Source organism: Mesocricetus auratus, unplaced genomic scaffold, assembly GCF_017639785.1.
Source record: "Mesocricetus auratus isolate SY011 unplaced genomic scaffold, BCM_Maur_2.0 Super-Scaffold_100676, whole genome shotgun sequence".
In the NCBI taxonomy this organism is placed as follows: domain Eukaryota; kingdom Metazoa; phylum Chordata; class Mammalia; order Rodentia; family Cricetidae; genus Mesocricetus; species Mesocricetus auratus.
Window position 1 is genome coordinate 152,225,933 of NW_024429266.1, and position 19,264 is coordinate 152,245,196.

Consider the following 19,264-nt stretch of genomic DNA (forward strand, 5'->3'; position numbering starts at 1 on the left):
TGTGATCTCTGAACTTTCCAAAAAGAAGATTGAATCTAAGCTGGGTGGAGGTCACACATGCCTTTCATCCCAGCACTTGGAAGGCAGTTTCTTCTGAGTTCTGCATCCAGAACAGGTTCAAGGCTGCTGGCTGAGATGACCCAGCCTCATAGAATACTCCAGTCAGGACTTGAACATAATCCTACATTTTCTTTTGGTCCTCATTAGATTACCAGTGCCTCTAATTAGTAGCCTAGAAATCTACACCCACATCCCCCCAAAATGGATTATGGATGTTTGTCTTGTTGGTTACAAGTTGTGATGGATAATGGTCAGGAAAAAAAACTAAACAATGGAGATTAGATTCAAGGTTCTTGTTTTGAAAAGAAAAAGGTAGGAAATGATGTGGGATAATGGTCTTGTACACTGTGAAGATTTGTCATTCCCTTTGGTTTAGTAAAACAGTGATTGTCCAGTGGCTATGTAAGAAGTATAGGTAGGGTTACCAGACTAGGAGAATTCTGAGAAGAGGAAGGCAGAGGGTGAGTTGCCAGCCCGATGAAGAGGAAGCAAGATGAAAAAGCCTTACTGAGAAAAGGTACCAAGCCATGTGGCTAAACATAGATAAGAACTGTGGGTTAATTTAAGTTGTAAGGGCTTGTTACTAATACGCCTGAGCAATAGGCCAAACAGTTTATAATTGATATAAGTCTCTGTGTGTTTATTTGGGACTGAATGGCTTTGGGGTCTGGTGGGACAGAATCTTCAGTCTATGTCAGGACTTTCTGACCTTCCCTAATCTCTCTGAATACCAGTGATCTTGTCTTTAAATTGAGGATGAATTTAACTCCTGGGCAGGTGGAGATGCTGGGAGAAAATGGGAACTAATTACCTTGAAGGTTTTCTTGGCCAAGTCCACCCTCTGCATTTCAGTGGGAGGTAATTAAACCTCCCAGTAATGAAGTCTATAACTAGTTAGTTCTGAATAGCCATCTGGGAGCAGACAAGCCAAAGCGAAATAGAAACCCCTGGTATAAGCCATGCCTAGGAAAAACCCTCACAATGTAACACAATTATGGTGTGACATGTGATTTATTTAGCAAGTTAGGGCTATAAGAATCAAGTATCTCTAATTTTCCAAATTAAAAATAGTCTTGAGTCTGTGAGTATCTCTTTATGAATTTTAAGAAATGTTAGGGTCTTTCTAGGTCTCTCTCTCTCTCTCTATCTCTCTCCCTCTCCCTCTCCTTCTCCCTCTCCCTCTCTCTGTCTCTTTTGCCCTCCCTGTGTTCCTCCTTCCTCCCTCCCATAATCCATCCTTCCATGCTAGGGATGGATTCCAGAGCCTAAAGCTCAGTTAACCTATGTTCCACCTTTGAGTAATCTCCAGCCTAAGGAAATTGTGTCCAGAGCTTGAACCTGATTCTAGCAGAGCCCAGCTTTGGGGTTTGATGTTGAGGATATAAGCCAGGGTCTTTATGTGCTAGACAAGACCTCAGATGTTCAACTGTGTGTGGGAACACCAGACCTTGAGCAGAGACCCACTTCCCCTTCTGCCTGGGAGTAGGCAGCTGTAAGACAATGTTTAGTAAAAACATGTTTACTAAAAACGATACAATAAGTTCCTGGGAAAGGCCTTCCCACGGAAACCGCCCTGACCTCGACCTTGTCTAAAGACTAACCGCACCTTCAAAAACCCACACACATCCACCTCTGATGTCAGAGCAGAACCAGCCAGGGTAGAGGAGAGAGCAGAAGCTTCTCTGGTGGGAGCCTTTCTTAGGAAGTTTTTCTTGAACCTTTTTGGAGCCTGTTTAAAGTTCTCTTTATATCATTGAATGAGTCTCTGTGTTTTCAATACCCGACACCCTCCGCACGTTCTCGGACACAGGCCGCGCAGCAGACGTGACACCTAAGAGCACTCAGAAGTGGGTCACCCATCTGGGAGTCCCCAACCTCTGCTCAGTGTTGTTAGAGATGGGTCTGGGGTCCCGAGAAAAAATAACCCCACAATCCAAAGCATGTCAGCAAGCAAAAAGTTTTCCTTCTGCAGAAGGAAGCATAGCCAGTTGAATCAAGCAGGCAAGCACACCCAGTGGGAGCCCCTCTGGGTCTGGTGCTTCAGTCTGAATAGTCATAATTTATTCTCTTTTTAATTATGAGTCTTGTGAGGGCATGTGTATATGAGCGCAAATATCTGTGGAAGCCAGAGAGAGGCATGGAGTCCCCTTGAAGCTGGAGTTCCAGGAGGTTGTGATGGAATCAGACTCCAGTCCTCTAGAAAAGCAGTGCAGCTCTTAACCACTGAGCCGTCTTGAGCCCGTCGACCTCACACTCACCCACGATAGGCTAAATGGGCACAGATGATGAGCGAAGCCCAGCTTTCAAAAGGAGGATGCAACTTCAGGCCCATGCTGAACGGAGCCTGGAGGAATCTGGCCTTCGGCTAAACGGCTTCTTTGCGATTTGTTTGAAAGGATGTATTCATTTTTATTTCATGTGTATGGGTGTTTTGCTCCCATGTATGTCTGTGACCCTGTCATGAGTGTCTCTTGTGCCGTTGGAGGCCAGAGGAACTGTAGCCACAGATGGCCATGAGCTGCTTGCTGCGTGGTGCTGGGAATTGAACGTTGGACCCCTGCAAAAGCATCCAGTGACCTTAACCACTGAGCTGTTGCTTCAGCACTCCATTGGCTTTTATATGATGGTCTGCTTTATTAACCCTTTAATAGAAAAGACGGTCCACGTTGCTTACATTTCCCAGCCTGTCTCTGCTGACAGAAAGGAACAGGACTTCCTGGTGCAGCAGAGTTGCTGGAGAAAGCACAGGAAGCCTGTTGAATGTATGTTTTACACAACAGTGGTGGTCGCTGTATGTTCCTGTGAAGGCAGACACAGCTCACACAAAGATCCACCTAATACTATAAAGTTACTTGTTGCTTTTGAACTCCAAATGCAACTGGACATCATCTTGAAATTTTAGTTGCTAAATCTGATGACTGAAAACTTGGAGAAGATGTGTCCAGGGTCACTATGGCCCAGGGAGGGACAGAGATGACCCACAATGACCTGGGGAGCTCCTGGCAAATCCAGCCTTAAGTCCTGCTGTTCCCCTGGGTGGCTGGGAAGCCCTCTGAAGTCTGCTGTGTGGTGGGAAAAGAGCTTCCTCCACGTGCTTCCTGTGTGCCCCCGCCCCTTCCCCAGCTGTTCTGCAGAGCAGGACCGTGAAGCATATCCCGGATTCCCCACGGAAACTGGAGACAAGAAAAGTGAGGTCACAGCAATTCAGAGCTGTTGCTGGTGATTGAGATTTCCAGACAAGGAGTACCGGCTGCTCAGGAAGTGGCTAATTAAGCAGGAGACTCTAATTAAGAAACGATTGGAGCTTTTGCTGTACACCCCAGCTGCTACCCAGCAGAGCAGAGAGTCTGGCTTACTGGGGACCTTAGGCAACTCACACAGCCTCTCCTGGCTGCTGTTTTGCTATTAAATGAGGACACTGGGCTGACTGTTTAAAATGTTGCTGGCCTCAAAATGGGCGATTCAAGAGAGCAAGTGTAATGTTCTTCTAGGATGCTTTCCCTTGACACTGGATATTTCCCTCTGCATTCTGGGGTCCTCCTTACCCTATGTGCATTCTACCAGAGGCCATTTATCATTTCCAGAGGATTCTGCTTTGTAAAGCCAGCTGTGATGAATTGTACCTTTCTTTGGTTTTTATAAGCCAGCTTAACTTTTATTTGCAGATTTCATGCCTCTAGGCTGGCAATCCGAGGCTCCCCTGGGACACACCATGCTCTAGGGACTGAATGCCATGACAAATCATGTGTAGGCAGAGGTCAGAAACCTCTGTTGAGATTCCTTGCTACCATCTGGGCCTCAGGAGTGGTCCATGGCTTGTTGCCATGGAGATTGCATTTCCATCTGCTGAGGATGCAGCTTGTGGTGAATGATTGTAATAATGGCCACAATTATCCTGTTTCCCAATGTTCACATCCCTTGGTAGTTCCCTCTCCCCAACACTGGCTGCAGGCTGAGCCATGTGACTACCTCTGTCTAATTGATCACAGGGAGATGTAATCTAAGCAAAAATGGAAAAACAAGAACAAACTTTTCATCATTGCATCATTGTTGCTTGGAGTCCTGGCCCTGCCATTAGACATGCCGAGGATAGTTGCCTGGAGCAAGGTAAGAAATACAGGCTAATACAGACAAATCCATCGGGGTGAATCATTCCAGTCAAAACTGACCCACTAACTGACCATAGTCAGGGATGATTCAGATTCAGAAAGCCAACGGACTCATGAGAAACAATGGATGTTTTCATTTGAGGTGTTGGGGTAATTTGTTAAGTGATATGCAGTTTCCCCCTACACTTCCATGTCTGTACCTCCAGGCCAGGGTTGCAAGAACATATAGACACTCTCCTACCATGTACAGGGTTCTGTAATACAAGGCATAAGTAGTCCTTTCTTACAGAAGTGAGCAAGGATGGTCCTCTTTTGATTTAGAACTTATAAAGTATCATTTGGTGAGGTGTAGCAAAGGCTTTTAAGTCACTGTCATTGTTTTGTTTGTATTGTGAGACAGTGTCTCCTAAAGCCCAGGCTAATCTGGCACTCTCTGTAGAGATCAGGCTGGCCCCTAGCCTCCACCTCACAAGTACTGGGATCACAGGTGTGGCCACCCATCTGGCTTCATTGCCACTCTTTGTTTCATTTAACTAGGAAAATAACCTGAAATTTGGGGAGAAATGTAAGACATGGAGTCTTGCTATGTTACCTAGTCTGCAGTCTGTCCGTAAACATAAGAGCTCAAGTAATCCCCCTGCTTCAGATTCCTGAATACCTGGGGTTACAGGTGACTTCATCTGGCATGGATTTTTTTTAAAGTTAAATCTCTGTACAAAATTATTTGATGATAGTGTTATTTATACTAGCAAAAAAATATAAATCAGGGGGCTGGAGAGATGGCTCAGTGGTTAAGAGCACTGGCTGCTCTTCCAGAGGATCTGGGTTCAATCCCTAGTGTCCACATGGCACCTCACAACTGTCTGTAATTCCAGTTCCAGGGGACCCAACACCCATGGGAGAAACACCAAGGCACATAAAAAAATATTAGTCACCTAAATGTTCAACAAATAGTGAGGAAGTTATATATTTGTATGACCATGATTACAAGGAATTTACAAACAATATAAAACAATGTTTTGGAGTATAGTTAGCTATTGGGTTAAAAACCATGCAAAAATCACATGGCACACAAACTCTTATATTCAAATGAAGAGGAATGTTGGGGCTGGTGACCTGGCTTAGGGGATAAATGCTCTACCTGCTGCCAAGCTGATGATCTGAGTTCAATCCCTGGAAAACTGACTTCCAAAAGCTGGGTGTGCTGGTGCATGCCGGTCACTCTAGTACCGGGGAGGCAAAGGCAGGAAGGTCAGGGGTTTGAGGTTATTTTCCACTATATAGGAAATTTGAGATCAGCCTGAGCTACATGAGACCTTATCTCAAATTTAAATTAAAAGTAAGATTAAGTTATGTTACATAAGGCATGCAGAAAATTTTGGGTATGTGCGATGAAAACCACATTACCTTATAGAACGGGCTTGGGTGTTGGGCCCCAGCCCCACCGGGTCTCTGTGATTTGCTGGCCAGCCTACAAGTGCAACTATTTTCCAGTCCAAGTGCATCCTGTTTTCTAGTCCTGGCTTACTGCCCCGGCCTTGACCAACTGACATCAACATCTAGCAGGAGGAAAACAAGCTCTCTACCTCCTGGGATTTTTCCCCTGTGCTGTAAGCCTGTGTATAAAGCTGTTCCCTCCTACAAGAGAGAGATCTCTTAGCACTTGCAATAAAGACACACTCTCTCTCTCTCTCTCTCTCTCTCTCTCTCTCTCTCTCTCTCTCCCTCTTTTCTCTTCCCTTCCACTTCCATCTCTGTTCCATCTCCTGGCAATAAAGGCAGCATATGCATTCTTTTAATACAAACAGCTGGATGTCTTGTCTTTCATTTCCGGATATCTTGGACTTGCTTGTGGCACGGGTGCCACAATTGGAGGTTCCACCAAGAGCCAGAGAGACTTGGAAAGAAAAGACTGGGAAAGATCAGCCAGAAAAAAGACTCGGGAGAGGAGCGACTCGAGGAAAACAAAAAGATTTCAAAACAGATACCTCAACTTCTGACAGTAAAATTAAATGGTTAAATCTTCAGGCTTTTGCCTGAGGGATCATCCTCTGTTGGAGGATGGATTGAAAATGGGTGAATTGAAAATTGGTAACAGTTAGTAAACAAGGTAGTAGTATTAAGTGAAGGAAAAGGAAAAGGTAAAGGTATATGGAATGGAAAATACACAGAGAATCTGGATACTGTGTGCTGTTGTGTTGTCTTTGAATTGTTTAATTGCTAAGAAAGGAATTAAAAGACATTTGATTATCAATGTTGCTGAATTAACCCAACTTACATATTTTGAAAATGCTTTGGCTTCTAAATTTAAATGCAAGAACAGGTTACTTGTGTTTTCTGCTTTTGTTTCCACAGAAAATAAAAAGCTGTGGGTTCCTTCCAGACTACTATGGTTTGATGAAGCAAGACCATCTGAAAGCAGTGGCCTAGGTGATCTAACATCTAAAACAGCTGAGATGATGCAGCCTTGCAGATTACAAAAACAAGTATTGCAACAGGTTTCTGTTTTTTTGTTTTTTGTTTTATTTGGTCATGATCCCCATGGTATTTTAGTGCCCCTTAACAGCAGGAAGTAGTTTGGAAAGAACGACTTCCACATTCCCAAATATTGTTTATAAATGTTTGTTTGCATTTATACAGGGTTGGTTATTGATACAAATTTAAGGTCAATTTTGTGAGTCATCTCTAAAAACTTTTGGTCAAAAGCCTGGTCTCTCCATCCTGCATCTACAGAATTAGGAGTGGGTACAGCTGTAGCCCCTGAATGTAGCTCAGAACTTCTCAAATGGAGGGATAATGAGAGGCATACAGGACTTTTTCAACCTTTCGTTTTAACTCAAGGATTGGCTGGAGTTGTTCTGTCAAAGAGATTTCAATTAAGGAAGTTTCATTTTAACAAACTAATCATGACCTAGGGAAAACGGATGACTGAAAGATGTATGTATGTTCTGAATGTATGGTGTGGCCACACTGGTATGTATGAAATGTGATTGTGAATGCCTGAGTGTGAACTGCTTAAATTGCCTTGGATATGATTAAAAGGATACTTAAGTTGTTTTGGATATAGTTAAAAAGCTACCTAAATTGCTTTGGATATAGCTAAAAAGAGCATCCAGCCAACGTCTTAACAGGAAAGGTTGACGATTTGAGTCCTCAGAGCCAGTCAGTGAAAAAATAACAGAAGCCTACAACATGGCCTGAGAGCCAAAGAAATCTGTATGGAAGATTCTATAGAGTAGCAAACAGTTCAAACAAAAATTCAAAAAATAAAAAGGGGGGAGTAATGTCCCCAGTCCCCACATGATTTATTAAATTATGCATTCCTCATTTTAAATTTTTAAATGTGGGTGCCAGTGAGCAATCTGCTGCAGACAGATTCTGGCATGATGGAACTTGAGTGACCTTTGCTCAGGTCAAATGGAGACATCCATGCACTAGACAGTGGAGAAGACCCAATTCTGCCCTAGTTTGGGGTCGAGGGCTTGTTTGTGTTTTCTTCCAGGAAAAGAATAAAGCTCGGCGGCTGCCAGAACATTTGGTGAGATGTATGGAGCAGAGAAAAACTGGACCTGAGACCATGGGAGCCTGCCCAAGCCAGTTCGAGTGAGATCTCCTAAACCAGTGTTCCTGACCCTTGATGTCATCGAATCTACAGCCCGAAAAAGAAAGAAAACAGTCAGAGATTTCCAGTTTCTCAACAGGCCTGCTACACCAACTCCCAGATCCGTGAGTTTTCATCCCAGAGCTGACAACTGGATGACTAGCAGTTTGCCCTTGACACACGTTGAAACAACAGAATTCATTTTGCCAGTTTTTATCTTTGGGGAAAAAAGGACCCATTTAAAACAATTGGACACTGGTATATGTAGGGAAAAGGGACCAGTCAAAGAAACACACCCTGAGCAGAGCCAAAGAAACACCCTTTGGCCCTGCAACCACAACCAAAGAAATGTACCCTGACCCTAAAACCAGTGCCAAAGGAACACACTTTGTCCCTGGAATCAGAGTCAGTGAAAGAAATGTACCCTGGCCCTAAAATTGGAGCCAAAAGGCTAAAAAGGACCAGAGAAAGAAACACACTTTGGCCCTGAAACCAGAGCCAAATCTGACCCTAATCCTGTGTAAAAAAGTAACCAATCCCGGAGCAGAGCTCTAGCCAATCTGAGCTCAGCACTGAAATCGGACCAATCCCTACTCTGGAAAAACTTTCCCAACCCCAAGAATCCCTATACAAACCCTGTGTATGTTCAGCTTGGCTGGTCCAGCTGCCTTCCAATAAACCCCTTTGGATGAGCTTCGAGTGAAGATCTTCTTTTGCGGCGACAGAGCAGAGGCGACCCTGGGCAGAGCAGAGCAAGCACAGGCGACCCTGGACAGAGCAGAGCAGAACAGAACAGAGCAGAGCGAGCAGCGCTGTAACACTTGCCCAGGAAACCTTCCTTGGCAGAGCGGAGTTGTTACACTCTGCTCCCGGGTCCCTGCTCTCCGCTCTCCAGGAGCAGAGCTGGACTGTGCAGCTTCACCCTCCTGCCTAGCAAAACTGCTACACTAGGCGAACATCCCCAGCTGGAAGACCCTGTCCTGCCGGAGCGGAGCTGATACACCGGAGAAGCCTTTCTCTGAGGCAAGGCTGTAAGCTGCCAAGCTTACTGCAACCTGTGGTGGTCCTTGGCTCCCGAGCTCCAGGATACCTTTCCACCTGAGCTGTGTAACACTCAGTATTCTATGACTCCCGAGTGCCAGAATACCTGACCCACTCCTGTTCCATCCTGTCCCGACCCATCCCGAAACACTTACAGTATGGACCGTGATGAGTGGCAAAAGCCCCTTTTCAGTATTTGAACAGGACACAGCCAATTGAAATATCACCCTTGGTGGTTCCTGTTCCTGGAATTGTGCCTATGCCAGTGTATTTTTCTGGAGAAATGCAACTTGCCCTAATGCAGCAAAAAAGAGACTTTGTGATCACTGCTGGGGTGATTGTAGCTATTGCTGTTGCTGCTACAGCAGCCATTGTATCTGGGACTGCCATCTCACAGTCTGTAACTACAGCCAGCACAGTGGATAAACTAACCGGGAAGTAACGAGGCTCTCAGCACTCAGAGCTCCTTAAATAACTTAGCTCAGGTAGGAATTTGACAACCTTAAGCCTGTTTGCCTATCCTGGCACACATTTGTGTTACCCTTGCCAAAGTTTATATTCATCAATTGGTCAATGAAATTAGTAGGATGAATGAGACCCAGGTTCCTCCATCCTCTGGAGAGATCATCCTTAGGGAATCCCAGATGACAGGCCGTTTAATCAAAGAATGGGCTGGGTCCCCATCTCTGGGCCTTGTAGCCATAGGACTTATTATCATATGCTTCCTTTGGTTAAGGTGCCTCGGCACTAGACCAGTCCAGGCTCGAGTTCTCACTCGAGGACCACAGAGAATCCCTCAGCTCAGCTACATTTAAGCCTACAGAAATATTAGGCAGCCAATGACAGGTGAGATTAAGGGGATGCCAGCCAACCTAAGCAGGAGGGTCATGCAGTCTGGGTGATTTCTCCATTGACAAGTAAGGTTGGTATTAACGTCCAAGTCACCTGAGATAGGTGTTAATTTATGTATAAAGAAGGGGGGAGATGTTGGGTTCCAGTCCCACGGGGTCTCTGTAAGTTGCTGGTCAGCCTGCAAGTGCAACCTGTTTTGCAGTCCAAGTGCATCCTGTTTTCTAGTCCTGGCTTACTGCCCCGGCCTTGACCCACTGACATCAACATCTAGCAGGAGGAAAACACACTCTCTACCTCCTGGGGTTTTTCCACTGTGCTGTAAGCCTGTGTATAAAGCTGCTCCCTCCTGCAAGAGAGAGATCTCTTAGCACTTGCACTAAAGACACACATGCACACACTCTCCTGGCAATAAAGGCAGCACATGCATTCTCTTAATGCAGACAGCTGGACGTCTTGTCTTTCTTTTCCTGATACCTTGGACTTGGGCCTCCATGAATCTGGGATCACACAGTGCCACGTCCTTGAGTCTAGTGAAGGAAGTGTGAACACCATGCAATCTGTAACACTAAACACATGCTAAGATGAGACTCCGCTTACAAGGTTGGCAACATCTGTAAAAATGCAGACAGATTTCTGTGCTACTGATAAAGGTGTAAAATGATGCCAGTTTTGAAGGATCATTTATCCAGAATAAAAATTCCTACCTGGTTCTGTGGATGTGTCCGTCTGCAGGATCTGCTGGGGTGTGTAGGACGCTGGAAGCTGGAGATAAATCAGGCCAGCAGGGGGCACACCATGTAACTGGAGAATACCAGCTGTTACAAAGCAGAGGCAGAAGCACTGCTGTGCGAAGTTTGCAAAGATGTGCCCTCAGTGACAATAGCATGTGACGTGAGAGCCTGGGGATGAAGGGCACAGTTAGAGTTTCTAAGGGAACAAACACAACAAAGATTTGCTAGATGGGTTTACACGCAGTGGTCTGGGTAGTCCAGTAATGGCTGTGCTCACACTGGAACAGCCAGAACAGTAGCTGCTCAGTCCCTCTCTCTGTCTGTGTCTGTGTCTGTGTCTGTCTGTCTGTCTGTCTGTCTGTCTGTCTGTCTCTCTCTCTCTCTCTCTCTCTCTCTCTCTCTCTCATAGTTGGGGAATCAGCATAGGACTGTTTGAGACCCCCCCTGAACGTGGATGTCAGTTTGGAGATCTGGGCAACCTATGGGGCCTCTGGTAGTGGATCAGTATTTATTATTCCTAGTAGACAAATGGACTTTGGGTGCCTACTCCACAAAGAAGGATACTCTCTCAGCCTAGACACACAGGGGAGGGGCTAGGCCCTGCTCCAAATGATATAATAGACTTTGAAGATCCCCCATGGAAGGCCTCACCCTCCCTGGGGAGCAGAAAGGGGATGGGATAGGGGACCTGTGGGGGCAGGGGAGAAGGGGAGGGAGAGGGAACTGGGATAGCCACAAGCTTGTTTCTAATTTAAATGTAAAAAATAGGAAAAAAATGTTTGGAAAGTCACAGCTTCCTTCCTTAGACCTCCTTATGTTTAGGCTGCCACCAGAAGGTGCCATTGCTCAGTCAGGGAGCCTTCCTTGTCTCTGTTATTTTCGTATAGACCCTCCCAGAATTGAGTCTCTTCCAGATTCAGTGAAGTTGACAACCAAGATAAACCATCCTAGAAGGGAATGAGCAAGAGAACTGGGATTCAGACTTATGCCTCCCCCTCCCAGCCTGGGTTTTCCTTCCTCAAGACTAGATAGGAAGACTGAGAAGGAAAGGATGTGGTGCACAGGCAAGGGGGATTGTGGGTTCTGGGGACAGAGACTGCCTCTGAGGGTCCAGGCTCCTTCCAGAGGAGACTCCACCCCATCCTGCTTCTGCCTCTTTTGGAGGCCAGGGCAGGTTGACTTCTCTGAACAGCAAAGTGCTGTGAGGGTTTGTGGATCCAAGGATTCTGAGTGCGAAGGAGAACCCCCTTCCACCCCACGCCTATAGCAGGGGTTCCCTCCTAGACTTCGAATCAGGCACAAACCACACCCAAACACCTGGTTTCACAGAGATCCTTTATTAAGTGGGGAAGGAAAGTTAAAGTGGTTGCTTTCTGACTCAGGCAGAAAAACAGCAGCAAATGACCTTGCAGGTATGATTTTTAAGAAGAGATAAAAGGGGAGGTCTGTGTTAGAATGGGCTAGGATACAGTGGTGTATTTTGATGGAACATGTTAGCTAGGTGAACCAAAGGAGGCTTTTGATTGCTGGACCTTGGTAGTCTGCCTCAGGAGGAGGAAGAGGCTAAATAAGGGAATAAGGTGGCTGGCTTTAGGAATGTAATCTAATGCTTTTTAGCAAGGCAGAGGGAATTAGGGAAGGCTAGCCAGAGTCCTTCATCCCCACCTTTTTGTTTTATTATTGGGTCATTGGGTGTTGGGAAAGTGGGTGTCTTTCTCTTTGGCTGCTTCTTGCTGACACTGGGGCATTGTTTTCAGGGGACTTGAGGAAGCTGGGTTGCCGGTCAAGTTCGGGAAGGCAGGATGTGTCAGTTGATGTCCACATTCTGTAGGACTATCTGAGGCTAGAGAAGTGTAGTCTGTGAGGCTGAACTAGGGTGTAGATTCCAAGCAAACAGCTGGTATTGACTCTGGAATTCCTAGAGCAGTCAGTAGCTAATTTGAAATCTGTTGGGACAGATAGACTAGGGACGGAGGTAGAGTTAAGGAATTTAGAAATATTTTTCTTGGATATAAATTTGAAAATTTTAGGTTCATGGTCCTGTTAGTTGGGAAAAGAGTCCCAAGAACAGGGAAAAGTGGAGAGATTCCCTCACTTAGAAACAGGCAATAGGCAGGGAAATTTAGGCTGTTGGTTGACATAAGTACTTATCTGGAGTCTGTTTGAGAAGAGCCAGGAAAATTTAGATTGACTATATATGGTTAGTTGGGGAACAACTGTTATCTGAAAGCAGGGTCTTATTGTGCTGGGGAGGACTCAGTTGAAGAGGCTTCTGTTACATCATTTTTCCTGGGTTGTTCAAGTGGGTTCTGAAATTGAAGCATTTTAGAAACATGGATGATTGGGGAGGCTCTTGGCAAATGGTGAGAGGGACCGTCTTTAACAGGATTTTGGGGGTTGATGTTGGAAAGGTTGAGAGAACTTAGCTTTGGCTCCCAAAGGGGGATTTGGATGGCCAAGGGGACAAAAGGTCAGCAGTGGGGGAAGAGCATTGTCAACTGGGCTATTGGCAGAGAGAGGGGGTGACTAACAGGGGCCTTTGAAGAGAGGCAAAAAGAAATTGGTGGGAGGCAATGACGGAGATTTCAGTGAAGTTGAGGAGAGAGCTTGTTGGATGACCTTGACCCAAGTGAGGGCTTGGCCATGAGTGTGTGTGTGTGTGTGTGTGTGTGTGTGTGTGTGTGTGTGTGTGTGTGTGTGGTGTTGGACAGGAGATGGCTTGGGTTTAGTTATGTAAACTGGGAATGTAGGATTTGTTTAGTGTTTGGTGTCTGAGACAGCTGGACAGTTAATGAATTTAGGGGAGTCAGTTGGTGGTGGATGTGTGGCAATCATTTGGACAGAAGGAAAGTAGGATTATGAGAAGAGAGATGAGATTTGTGGGTAACAGGTGATCACAAGGGACAGGAACGAGAGGATGAAGATGAATACACAGAGTTGGGGTTAGAAGAGTATTCTGTGATGAAGGAGGATTGGATATCTGGGTTATGTAGTAGGGTGTCCTGGGGGGGAAGTGAAGTGAGTCATAAAAGGGCTGAATCTAAAGTGGGGTGACAGCTTGGCAGGCTGGCATGCGGTGCTACTCTTGTCTTTACTTACAATGGAGGGGTCAGTCTGACGTCTGACAGGAAGGAGCTGCCACCTGCACAAAAACTGCAGGCAGAAGAAGCTAGAGGGTCCTCTTATGTATGAGAGCGATGGGGTAGGAGTGTAAAGATCGGGGAACGTTGAGGCAAAGGGATAGATGTGGAGGGATTTAGGGAAGGACAGGGAAGGAGTGTGAGTGATGGACTTGATAAGGGAAGTTTGGAGGGATGGAATCTAGACAGTGGAAGGGGCAGTCAAGTCCTCTGTAAGTTAGAGGCTGAGGGAAAAAAGAGTGGTGGGAGCAGATGGGGTGGGGATCCCAGAGTTTATTTGTTAGATTTAGACGTGATCAGAGAGGCAAGTGTGTGTAAAACAAGGAGTTCAGCCATGGGAGGTGTTGTCTAGAGATTTGGAGAGGTAAGCTTAAGGGCAAAGGTCAGTCTTGTGAAGTGTATGTGTTTTGAAAGTGTAAGGATGGAAAAGTTTGTATAGATCTGTGAGACGGAGAGTTGGAGCTGATGGGAGAAGTTTTCAAGTTTAAGGAATTGTTTGCAGATGGGAGAAAGGAGGGAGTCCAGGAACGGCTTGGTGTAGGAAATGTGTCAGGAGCGAGGATTTAGGGACCTATGAGTAGAGGAAATTGTCCGTGAGGGCAGAGGTAAGGTGGGGACATGGGCAGGTGAGGTGTTTATGGGATAGTGTGAGAAAGAATCAAAGACAAGTGGCTTGGGGAGAGGAGAGGTGAGCTCTGGGTAACCTCTGGAGCTGAGGAAATCGAAACCTAGGCTCCTAGAGAGTGATTTGTGTGGGTTTAGTGAGGTTTAGTTTCTAGATGACCACAGGGAAGCTGTGCCCTAATGGCCTCATTGTCTACACCTAGAGCAAGGCAAGGCTGGGTAGGCCTCTGAGGATTTGGACAGAGATGGGCCCAGTGACTAACTGTTCTTGCCACATTTAAAGCAGAGTCCTGGTGGCTCCTTCTGACCTGCTCCCTCCCTCTTGGGGCTGTCCCAGAAGCGAACTTTGAATAGAGAGCCTTAGCCAAGAGTTGGTGATTATTGTTGTGCTCATCATGGTTATGATTGACTTTAAACCCAGGGCAGGACCTGAGCGTGGGCTGTAAGTGGGCCTTGTTCTAGGCATTTAAGTTTGGCCTTTATGTCTGGGTATTATTGGGCAAAGAAGTAGGTCCATAAGATATCGTTGGCCATCTGTGGTCTCGGGGTCCAGGTTTATATACTGGAGCAGGGCCTGTGTAAAGCATGGGAGGAAAAGAGAGTGATGTTCCGGCTTTTTTTGAATTATCTACTGGACCTTTTGAAAATGTATTGCTCCCCTTAGGCCAGAGAGGAAACAGCTAATGAAATGGTCCCTAGGGTGATAACCAGCATTGCAGTTGTAGTCCGGTTGAGGGACTGTGTCAGGGACTGCAGTGGCCCTGGTGGCAAAAATCTGTCTGTCTGATGGATTTGATCTGCATGGTCATATGTTCTCCCAGACATGTCTGCATTCCTCAGGGAGTAAGATATTAGAGAGGATCACACAGAGGTCACGAAAGGTAAGGTCGTAGGACTGGGCTAGGTATTGGGATTGTTTGATGAAGGTTGTGAGATCTAAGGTAAAAGAGCCCAAAAGGTTTTTCAACCTGAGCTAGTTCACTAAGAGAGAATAAGACGTAAACACCAGCAGGGCCCTCCATGCCCACCCCTTCTCTGAGGAGCAAGATTGAGACTGGGACCAAGCACAATCTATCATGAAAGTGAGTGTGAGGAGGACTGGAAACAGGAGGGGGACTAGTTGGACTAGTTGGGGGTGGACTGGATGGAATGGAGGAAATGAGGGAGAGGAGAGTGGCAACCAAGGAAATAGAGGCTGGTCCTTCTGGCTCTGTTGAAATCCAGGTAGATGGAGGAGTGGGGATGGTCATGGACAAAGAAGATGGTTGGGAAGACAACTGATGAGGGGGAGGAGAAGGGGACTTATCTTCTGTGTTGAAGGATGGAGTTTCAAGAGCTGAAGAGTCAGGGGAGGGGCTGAGAATTGAGAGCAAGGAGGACATTGGGATGGTGAACAGGAGGCACACAGGGAGGGCTTGGAGCAGAGGAAGGAAAAAGCAGAGATATAGAGTCACTTTCCGTTTTCCTGTGTGCTCACAGACACCTATAAAAGCTACAGGATTAGCAGGAGCAAAGGTTTCTTAGGGGCTGGAAACAGCTGCGGGAAGTTATGCTCCTATGTGACCCAGGTATGGCATCTTGAAGGTTGTCTCAGACTCCAGCTGTAGGCATTTTGATGGATCAGATGGGACAGGTATTCTGGCACTCGGGAGTCACAGAATTCTGAGTGTTGCACAACTCAGGCGGAAAAGTATCCTGGAGCTCAGGAGCCAAGGAATGCCACAAGCCACAGTAAGCATAGCAGCTTACAGCCCTGCTTCAAGGGAAAGGGTTCCCCAGTATATCGGCTCTGCTCCAGCAGGAAAGGGTCTTCCAGCTGGGGATGTTTGCCCATTGTAGCAGTTTTGCTCCAGCAGGAGGTTTCCCAGGCGAAGTTGCTACAGTTCAGCTCTGCTCCCGGGAGAGCGCGGAGAGCTGAGTGTAACAACTCCTCTCTGCCAGGGGAAGGTTTCCCTGGCAAAAGTGTTACAGCTCTGCTTGCTTAGTTCTGCCCAGGGTTGTCTCTGCTCAGTCGCAAAACAAAGTCTTCACCCAAAGCTCATCAAAGGGGTTTATTGTGAGGGAAGGATCCAGGAGAGTGGCTGCCCTCTGTCAGAGTGGCAGAGGACATCTGGGTAGCACGAACAGCCACAAGCTGAACATACACAGGGTTTATATATGGCTTCTGGGGTGGGGGTGGGGGTTTCCAGAGTGGGAATTGGTCAGATTTCAATGCTGAGTTCAGATTGACTGGAGTCCTGCTCAAGGATTGGTTAGTTTTCTGCACAGGGTTAGGGTCAGATTTGGCTCTGGTTTTAGGGCCAAAGTGTGTTTCTTTCCCTGGACCCTTTTAGCCTTTTGGTTCTAGTTTTAGGGCCAGGATGTATTTCTTTCACTGGCTCTGATTCCAGGGACAAAGTCTGTTTCTTTGGCGCTGGTTTCAGGGTCAGGGTGCATATTTTTGGTTCTGTTTGCAGGGCCAAAGTATGTTTCTTTGACTCTGCTCAGGGTGTGTTTCTTTGGCTGGACCCTTTTCCATACACCAGGAGTCCCCAGTGGGTCTATCTTAGGCAAGTACTCAAATTGGTCTTCCTTCTTCAAAGAGCCAGGCCCCTGGCAGAGCAGAAGTCCTCTAGAAACCATGTCTGGACCCGTCCTTCAAGGAGAGAGTGGCTCCTTTAGAGTTCCTCTGGCTTAGCAACAGGGACTGCTGAGCTCTGATTGGCTGAATGTGTGTACACAAAAGTAAGGTACAAAATGGGACCAATCAGGGTATAGCTGTCAAATCTGAGAGAATGAGAAAGCCTACCTAAACTTGAAGGTGTTTTCAATTAGGTCGACATGTCCCACGTCCCTCACCATGATGTTAAGGAAGTGGGCACTGAGCTGTCAAACCTAGTTCCCTCAGTTTCTGGTTACCATAGCAATGCTCTGATCACCTTTGCACCAGAAACTGCTGCAATGTCCAATAGCCAGTGGTTGCTGTTGTTGCTATGGCGATGTTGCTAGGGCAACATCCTTGAGGATCTGCAGTCTGCTTCCCTGCCCTGGGTGTATTTGGAGCTCTTCCTGTCAGTTTAGTTGGGGGGGGGCGGTGGATGAGCTGTCAGTCAGAAGTCCTACCAGCTTAGCTCTGCTTGAGCTTGGCAGCTGTCAGAAAGCTCCACACGGGAGCCCTGCAACCCCTAGCACCTCTGTATTGCACAGGGAATTCTGTATTTGGATTGGACAGGGAGGGGGGATGGTATGACATCCAGGACTATGCTAAGTCTGGTGCACCTGCAGCTCTTGTTCACTTTTAATTGAAATATATCCCAAGATGATATGAACGGTGTAAAAGGGAAAGGGTAGTAAACATACAGTGTTCAGTAAACCAGTGTCTTATCACAACGACACTGTGAAAATGCAGTCTAAAAGTAACACCACTTCGTGGAAGCAGCCCTCCCAGGCTGCTGTGAACCAGGGCCCACCACTGCCTCTGGCCTCAGCTTGTACAGTTTACAACAATACAACATTTAGATATTACGACTCCCATTTCTGGGGGCTGGAGAGATGACTCTGTTCCATTTCCTGGGGGCTGGAAAGATGACTCGGTGGGTGAGAACACTGGCTGTGTTATTCCAGAGGACCTGGAGTTCAATTCCTAGCACCCACATTGGTGGCTAATAACGATCTGTAACTCCAATTTCAGGGGATCCGACATCCTTTTCTGGCTTCCATGGACACCGCACATGTGTGGTGCATAGACATAAATGCAGGCAAAAACCCCACACTCACTTTTAAAGGTAAAAGATTTGTTCCTTCTACTTCCCATGGACTTGGCCGAGGGTCTCTACTCTGACTACTGTGTGCACTTCTGTGGCCCTGTTGCTGGGTCTCAACAGATGTGTGAGGACGCTGTAATAAGGAGCCCCCCCCAATTCAACTGCTTAATCACATAGCTCATTCTCACTCCTGTGACAGTCAGTGCAGGTGGTCCAGCCTGCAGTGAGGCTGAAGGGATTCACAATCTCCAGTGTTCCTCAGACTACCTCCATCCTCAGACACAGAAACAAAACTGAGGGCATACTCTCAGACCAACTCTGCTCTCTTGGGCCTCAGCTCCTAAATGCTGTATGATCCTGACCGGATGCTCACCTGTGTCGCTTTCCCAAACCCCAGAGCAAGTAAGTCCCCTGAGATGAGACCAGCCTCTCTGGCAGTATAACATGGGTCTTTGTTGTTGTTTTGTCACTAAGTTTTACACATCTATCCACACCCCTGATATTTGGGCAAATGACTTCACTCTATTTTTTTTTAATCTTAGTTTCACTTGTATAAAATGGGGATAGTTTGCTTTCCAGAGTTTTTTGGAGTTCAATATGCATGAGGTTTTTGGGAATGACCTAGCACCGGACAGGCACTCAGTAAGAGCTGATGTTATCTTTGGAGTCTCTTGGCTTCCCTGGAACGTGGACAGTCAGAATCACCTTATTCCTCTCTAAATGTAGGAGCGAAAGCCCAGAGAGCTGATTCAACCTCCCTAGATCAGGATGCTGGCAGATGCCCAGTCTGGGTTGAATACAAGCTGGAGCCTTGTGATAACAAAGAGATATGGAAGACCCCCCTCTTAGTTTGTGATAATCAAACACCGTTCCCTCTTCCTGCACAAGCCTAAAGCAGCTGTGAATTATAACTTCACTGCCTTATCGACCATGGTTCAGGCTCTGTAACTCCCAGCACAAAGGCTAGGTCACATGGTATGGAAACTCCGACAAACTTCTAAGAACAAGGAATTGCCTTTGTCTTCTGAACTGAAGGTTTTGTCTCTTCAGGCTCCACCCTAATACCGATGGCTGGTGCAGTGACTCCTGAATGGCCTCACACTCCCAAGGACAGTATGTCTCAGCATCTTTCACAATCTATGTTATATTTTCTGAAAATTGTCTAACAGTAGGCACATCGAAGGCACTCTTCAAAACTGTCAGTCCATGATAGAACTCAGCTGGCAAATACATGCTATTGGTGTCCAGGCCAGAGCACCTGAAACCCACACAAAGGTGGAGGGAGAAAATTGTCTGCACAGAGCTGTTTTCTGCTCTACACTTTCACACTGGCACGCTGCCCCCACCGCCCGAAAAACAAAAA